This window comes from Talpa europaea (genome assembly GCF_964194135.1).
Source record: "Talpa europaea genome assembly, chromosome: 3".
NCBI lineage: Eukaryota > Metazoa > Chordata > Mammalia > Eulipotyphla > Talpidae > Talpa > Talpa europaea.
Window position 1 is genome coordinate 11,185,081 of NC_140069.1, and position 8,695 is coordinate 11,193,775.

The window sequence follows — 8,695 nt, forward strand, 5'->3', positions numbered from 1 at the left end:
CCCCCGCCACTGCTAGAACCTTAACTAAAGTTTCCTTCTCACTTTCTCCCCACCCACCCATCTTCCACACTGCTGCCAGAATGATCTTCCCAAAGCACAGTTCTTCCTCACCCCAGCTCCCTGGTGGTTACACAGGAAAGTCCACATGTACTAGCTCAGCAGTATCAAAGCACTACCCCTTTCCACTTTACCTCCCATGAGCCATCTTTGAGAAGAGCCTGCTCCAGCCATTCTCCTGGCCAAGCCACCTAGTTTGCCTTTGTTTGATTTATTTGCCATTTTTACACCCATACATTTCTCACTTCCCTAGCTCTGCCTCCCTGCGGGGGGTCCTTTTGTCTCTTCATTCTGATCAACTAAGGTCATCTCTCGGAAAACTTCCCTGATCAAAACCTCTCCCCAATTCCTCTCCCCTGATACCTCCCATCCCACTGCTTGGGAATTCATGGGGACTGATGTCTCCATTACACAAGGAGAGTAGTCACCACAGCAGACATCACTGTGAATACTCCCTACTCCCCAAATCACTGCCCTGTTGGCCTTTTATAGGCAACAGATGCTCAATAACTAGTTGAAAAAGTGATTAATGATTAAACCAGAGAAATGGATCTCAACAAGAATTATTTCCAAGTGAAGTGAGTGAGTAAATTGCCCGGAATGCATGAAGGAATGATTATAACCCATCTGAGCGTCATGGCCCTTGGTTTCTTTGTCCCAGACAAAAATGCAAAGATCTCTATTTTGATAAAGAAAGTCTAGATAAAAAGACATAATTTCCTTGGGATTTCATGAGTATATCCCAGTGGAGAAACAATATCAACAACTACAGTAAGGGAAATACAGATAGTCAAAAATATTCAACTATGCTCAACTTTACTCATGATTTTAAAAAATGTAATTTAAAATGAGAGATTTTTAAAAATTTATTAAAGTAACCCTGGTTTATAACATTATATAGGTTTCAAGTGTGCAGTCTTATAAATCAACATCTGTCGATACTATTAAGTTTGCTACCAAAAGTCTAGCTTCTATGCATCACCATAAAATTGACTCTTTCACCCAGTTTACCCACCTGCCTTCCTCTTTCCCACCTGATAACCACCATTTTGTTCTTAAAGTCTGAATTTGTTTGAGTTTTGCTCTTTGTCTTTTACATCTGAATGAAATCATATAATATTTATCTTTTCATCTGACTTATTTCACTTAGCCTAATACCCTATAGGTTCATCCACATTGTTGCAAGTGGAAGGATTTCATGTTGTTTTTTTTTAATAGCTGATACTACTCATTGTGCATATATACCCCTCTCCTTTATCCAATCATTTGCCAGTAGGCAATTAGGTTGTTTCCAACTCTTGGCTATTGTGAGTAATGCTGTGATGAACACGGGGAGCAAATGTCTTTTCCTATTAGCATTTTCATATTCTTTGGGTCAATACCCATCAGTGGGATAACTGGATCTTATGGAATTTTTAGTTTTAATTTTTCGAGGCATATTCACAATGTTTTTGAATGAATGCCCCAATTTACATTCCCACCAAATGCAGTACAAGGATCCCTTTGCTTCCTCTTCAATACTTGTTGTTTCTCACCTTGTTGATAAAAGCCATTCTCGCAGGCAGGACGCACTATCCCTTGATTTGCATTTCCTTGATTATAAGAGATGATGGACATCTTTGCATGTGCCTGTTGGCCATTACATGTCTTCTTTGGAGAAGTATCTATTCAGATCTTTTCAATTTTTTAAATTATTTTTTAAGATTTATTTATTTATGTATACAAGAACTGGGGTACAGGCCAGAGGTGTGGGGGGGGGAGGATTCACCAGAGACAGAGTGGGGAACAGGCAGACTGACTGAAATACACTGCTGAGGGGAGCAGCCGGGAGACAGGAGAGGTCTGCTGTGCCATGTGGGTAGCTCCCTAGCCAGCCGGGGATCGAACTCATGCTGCAGAGGCTGTGGACAGCTTCACAGTGCTGAGACTTAACCCCTTGCACCACCAGAAAGGCCATCAGATCTTTTTAAAAGGTGGTTTGTTTTTGTCCTTGAGTTGCGTAAGTTAAATGTGTAATGCTTAATGGGGAAAGGAGTTACTCTCAAGTGTGAGGAAGCGAGTGGTGAGAATGTCACCGTATATAACAGGGTCAATCTGGAAATAGAGCTCAGAACTTCTAACCTTCAAATATGTTTGCCCTTTAGCCCATCAACTTCACTACTATAAATTAATCCCAAGGAAATAATTGAGCAAGAAGACAAAGACTTATATACATGAGTTGTTATATCAATATTCTTTGTACTGATGAAAGAAACAGGAAACAAATGTCTATCTGCAGCAACCTAATTAAATAAATTATGCTTCATCCACACAATGAAATTATCAGCCCCTATAGAGTCATTAAATAAAATATCATTTTGCATGGGCAGAACATGCTTCCATGTCATGAAGTGGCAAAGCAGATAAAGAAAGATACGATCCTTTTTACTTACAATATGTATGTAAGGCATTCCCAATGGGAAGAATTATGGAAACTTATGCATCAAAGGCTAAGATTGTGAGAAGAACTGTTGCTTTTCATCATACAAATTTTTTTAAATTTTTTATTTTATATTTATTTACATCATTTTTCATTTTTTTACAATGTGTGCATTTTCATCTTGGTGATAGCCCCCATACAATTCCCACCCCCTTGTTTTGATCCTACTCCCTTCTCATCCCCACCCCGGTAGTGTGTCTCTGGTTTATAGTTGCTTATTGATTTTGATAGATGACTGGATCAAGATGTGGTATGTATACACAATGGAATATTACTCTGCAATCAAAAAAGATAAACTCATGCAATTTATAGTAACATGGATGGAGCTGGGAGGGATCATGCTCAGCGAAATAAGCCAGAAAGGAAAAAGAGAAATACCAGATGGTCTCACTCATAGTGTAACAGGGTGGTCCCCAGGAAAGGGGGAGGTTCCCTGCCCCCCCCCAAGGGAGGGTGGAGCTGAGCAGGAAGAAGAGAAGCTGCAGAAGAGACTGAGGAAGGAAGCAGGATGGAGCCAGGAGACCTGGAGGAGGCGCATGGAGCCTAGAGACACGTGAAGAAACTGCGCTTGTCTTTTGGTCGTGGACTGGGTGACACAGATGTGGGTGAGACCCGTGGGGAGGTGACAATGGCAGCTTTTATCTTGATGTTGATTTTGCTCTTTTCCTTCCGGGCTTGTCCGGTTGTTTGTGACCCTTTTCTGTGGGTCCCCACTGGAAGATGCTTTAGACTTGTGGCAGGCTTTGGGGCCTTGTTCTGGGCCGATCCCATATGGATGGAGTTTTACCCACGAGGGGACGGGTAACTTTGGGTGCTTCACTTAGAAACTAGACTCTTTGCCTTACCTGTATTGTTTCCTAGTTTTATTAAAGTTCCTTCCCATTAAAGTCTCATGTGTTTTGTGTTGATGCGGCGGATGGCAGAACCCATTTAGAATAGGCAGGTTTGCGGGGTTTGGGCTGCCCCTCTCCCTGTCCTATAACAATAGCAGGAATCTAGAAAACCTAAATAAGGGACCAGGAAAAAGACTAATTATAATAAAGTAAAGTTCATCATATGCATTTTTGTAGTTTTTGAGACATAATAATAATTATGAAAACAGAACTATTTGGAGCTCCCAAGAGACAGGGGGAGGCAGCCTGACTCGGGTCTCTCCAGCCCTGGCCCTGCTTTAGCTGCTGTCTTTGCCCAAGGACTCAGTCCCTGGGAAAGGCTGCCTGGCCCACTCCACACAACAATTAAAACAATGGTGTTTTCCACAGTAACGTCAAGAGCAACCTCCAAATAAACCTTGGGCTCACTTCAGTTCCCAAACAAGGGAGTGGAGAGTGTGAAGGTCCCACAGCAAGGGGGGAAAACTGCACTGGGTGGGACCCTGGGGACAGGCTTCCTTTTCCAAGCCTTGCCCAGCTTTGTTTCAAGGTCACACTGCTTGTTGCTACTGCCCTTGTAATCCTCCGCCTTCATCCACAGCCCCAGGGTATGAATTAATAAGGCCCAGGCAGGGTTCCAAACCAACCTGAATCAAGAGAAGGGAAAAGAGCATTATTTTAACCCAAAAGCTCCCTGGGAAGGGAGGCAACATCATAAAATAATATTTGCTGGTGTTTCTAAATTGTTATATGCCAGACATGGTGTTGGTTAAACATTGGGGTCAGTGGCTTTGGACAAGAACACAGTCTCTACAACCTTAGTTTTTGTAATCTACAGAATGACATAGTAATGCCTATCTTTTCGGACTGCTGTGCATTATAAATAGATCATGCATGTAAAATATTTAGTGCCTGGGTGATAAGAAGTAATCAATGATTGGTTATTGTTATCACATCCTTGTGGCTGTTACACTTTGCTATGCAGAAGGTTATCTGCCTTCTTTACCTGCCCTCTCGTAATGCCAGCTGGTTCCTATCACTGGGCTGAGCAGCTGGCACCATTGGGCCCATCATCCTCAGTAAGCAGAAGACCCCTGATAAGTATAGCTGGGTGGTAGCTAATTAGGATGTCAAGGATAAGATCAAACTCAAGTCTGACGGAGGCTGTCTTAGAAAGGAAGTTGGAGAAGAGTTTCAAGTGAAAGATGTCAAAGCCTTGAATGTTAATGTAATGGGTTCAACTCCCACCCCCTCCCCAATGCTGTTGAAGTCCGAACTTCAGTACCTGTGATGGTGACCTTATTTGAAAATAAGGTCTATGTAAATAATCAAGTTAAGATGAAGTCATTAGGCTTGAGAGCGCCTAAGTGGATGAAATTTCAAGCTGATAGGATAACAGCTGCCCTGCGTCATGTTTGAACAGGTGAGCTAAGTCACAAACTGTCTGCCTGGCATCTTGTTTAAACAACATGGCCCACCAGACTGACCCAAGGCACCATACCTCGTCTAAAGGTGCTATTTCCTGAATAATGATTATTTCACAACTTTCTGGAAGGGGGCTGGCCAAGGGTCCCACATATACAGCTGGTAAGAAAAATCCTGACCAAGAGTCACTGGGTCTCATTAGCATGCTAAAATGTACATCCCTGGGTGGAGACGTAAGATACTAAGAGGACATCAGACTGTTGTAGAGCAACCCCGATACAAAACGGGGTGCCTGACTGTGGGTCCTCACCCACGTTCTTAAAAGGACTTATCCATGCTCTACTGCAGGCACACGCGAAAGGTTCATAAAAGGTTTATTGACAAGGGAAGGGGAAAGGAGGAAATGTACAGCTCTGGGAGAAAAGTGGGAGACAAAGTTTTAAATGAGTCCTACCCGATCCGCCGATCAGGAATCCCAAAATGGCACTCTGAGAGCTGGCTGCCAGCCAGGAGCAGTGAAGCCAGGAGGCGAGTGACAGCGAGCCCCCCAAGGCCCACGTGTTTGGTTTTTATACCCAACCTGGCTGCCCAACTCCACCCTCAGGTCCCAGCCACCCTCCCTTTGGTGGTGATGGGATTTGTCTTTCCTAATGTCTTGATGGCTTTAGTCTGGAGTGGGGGTGGGGTCCACAAAGCCTGTATGGGATTAACTCAGGACATCATTTCCCCCTAACAAGACCATGAAGAAGCATGTTACCCTTCTGTGTGTACCCCAATATGGCCCAGCCTAAAAAAAACATGCTAAGATGTTGCTTCCCTCTACCCTGTTCTGGTAGACTAATCCCTTAAAACCCTTTTCCCAGGTCTCCTCAGAGGGCCAGACTGGAAATTCCCTCTTCCAGTGCTGTCTCCCTCGTGCATAAGTTTAATATGACCTTACGCAGATGCCATTTGTTCTTCTTGTTAAGCCCTTACCCAACTCAGGACTTCTGATCAAGGCCCACATGTCTATCACTTCAATATGACTCTGTCCTTTCAAAAAGGGGAAATACACAGACACACACAGGGAGATCTGGTGAGGATGACCACAGAGATGGGATGATGCATCTACAAACCAGGACAAACCGAATGTTGCTGGCAAGCACCAAATTAGGAGAAGGGCATCAGTTTCAGAAGGAACCAGCCTCCACAACTGTGAGACAATACATTTCTGTAGTTTAAGTTACCTGCCGGTGGTTCTTTGATATGGTAGCCCCACAAACAGATACAGTGGGGTACAGTGAGAGAGGACAGACATCTGCTTCTGCCTTTACAAATTGCCCTCACTGAAACTAGTTCCTTTCCCTGTGAGATGGATTAACACTAGCGAGCACCTCATGAAGTTGAGTGAGATGCTACATGGAATTCTCTGGACCCAGAGTATTCCTGACACACAAATGCCCCTCATGTGTCACAAATTAGTTACCACTGGGGACCACACTAGGGGACCCTGACATCACTTTAAGTTGCTTCATATGTATGTGATTTTCTTCCCCTTTGACGTCATGAATTACTTGAGGACAGGAAATGAATTCCCAATGACACCAGAAAAGAACTCCGAACTCCATAAAAGCTCAACAAACAGTTCTTACTCGGTAGGGTGTGTTTTGTGTAAGAACTGTGTTAGAGTGGGCTGTGTTAGATAACTTTGTATCTACAATGCTGGGTGCCACACCTAACATTTATATTGATTGGTTAGAAATGAATGAATGGGGGGCCTCCCTGGTGGCACAGGGTTTAAAGACAGCGCTCTCAAGCTATCAGCAGCCACTGAGGCACAAATTCAATCCCCATCTGGCCAGGGAGCTGACCCACATGGCATAGCAGATCTCTCCTGCCTCACCTGCTCCCCTCAGCAGTATACTTCAGTAGGTCTGCCTGGTTCACTCTCCACTCTGTCTCTGGTGAATCCTCTCACCCCCTGCACCTCTGGCCTACACCCCAGTTCTTGTATGCATAAATAAATTTTTTTTTAAAAAAAGGAAAAAAAATGAGGGTCCATTCCTAAAGGGTCACACCCACATGCAGTCTACTTGTTGCACTAGCTCAAGCGGATGAGTGCCCAAGGACAAGTTTATCAAGAAATTCGTCATTCCAAACCTAGTGGGGGCCGCAGCCTTGGGCACACATCCGGAGCAAGCAAGCCTTGTCCATGCCTGTGTGCTTCCCAAGTGGTTTGTGAGATTACACAGCTGTGTCAGTGGTGCCATTCATAGCCAGGAGGTCAGGGATGATTTCCTGACCCAGCACCACAAACTCCAATTTAGACCCATGGGAGCTGCTCCACAACCCACCTCAACCAAAGTCCACCTCAAGCAGTAGGTCCTTAAGGATTGAAGGAAAACTGCCCTCTGGAAATAAATGAAATGGAAATTATACTTTTTAAAAAAAAGAAAAAGAAAACTTATGTCTGTGGAAGTCCCTCAAGGAAAGTTCAGAAGCAAAACGTTTGGGCAATGTTAAAGTGACTTTACCACTTAATGTAAGAACTTTCCTAGACAAGTGATCTCACATCTTTCACTTCTAGATCTCTCTTCTGCAGAAACATTTACGCACGTCCCAGATATATCTACAAGGAAGTTCACTGCAGTTGTAGAAAATGATGGGAGGCAACCTGGGCGTGCAAAGATAGATATGACCAAATACAGGTGACAGTGGTTCCACACTGTGGAATACTATGCAGCCATTGATAAGATGCCAAGGTTCTGGAATTCCAAGATGCAAGGTTCTGTGAACCAAAGAAGTTTCAAAACAGTGTGATTTAATCTTTTATTTGTAAGTGAGGTGAGAAATAAATTGGATTTAAATATATATATACACAGCTATACCTACAATACGTATTTTAATATGTAAGTATGTCTTTGAACGTTTGATCACATATTGTAAATGTATTCCTAACTGCTTTGAGGAAGTTCTAAAAGCATTTGCCACCCATTTGTTAACATTGGCACCCCTGGGAAAGAGTCTCAGTTTCCACACAGGCAAATGAAGATAAAAGTTGTATGATTCCATCATGCTGTTGTGAGGCATGCAAAAGGTCATCTGCGTGAAGTTGAGAACCTGACACTGCAAATGTTCATCCTTACCTTATTTTGTGTTTCTCCAGTCTGTTGTAACAATGGCTCCAGAAATAGATAAGCACTTTTACAAGCTTCCACTTACTTAGTAAGAGGAATCATAGTAAGCCCTGGCTAAAGTTGTTTCTTGATAAAATAGCACAGATCTTGCCAAAGGTTCAATTACATACCGGCCAAACCATGTAACTTATAAGGTCCATTCATTCATTTCTTTTTTTTTTTTAAGATTTTTTTATTTATGCATACAAGGACTGGGGTGTAGGCCAGAGGTGCAAGGGGTGAGAGGATTCACCAGAGACATAGTGGGGAGCACAACAGGCAGATCTACTGAAATATACTGCTGAGGGGAGCAGTACATGAGACAGGAGAGGTGTGCTGCCCCATGTGGGTAGCTCCCTGGCCGGGGATCAAACTTGTGCCTCAGTGGCTGGTGATAGCTTGAAAGCACTGGGACTTAACGCCTGTACCACAAGGGAGACCCCTAGACCCTTATTCTTTTCTTGGTCATCTTGAAAGCAAGGACCAGAGAATCAGGCATAAATTTTCACCTAGAATCATCACAAGGCCCCTATGAAAAGTTTGGTGCCTATTTTACAATTTAAGATTTCCACAGGATTTATTAATTAAATCCAGAGCAGTGCTCTTGGCCACACTGATCTGTTGGGGGACACCCTCTCAGTGGGATTACTTCTTTATGGCAGCCCCTCAACCCCAAGTGAAGGTTCCTGCCACCTGAGGGAAAGCAT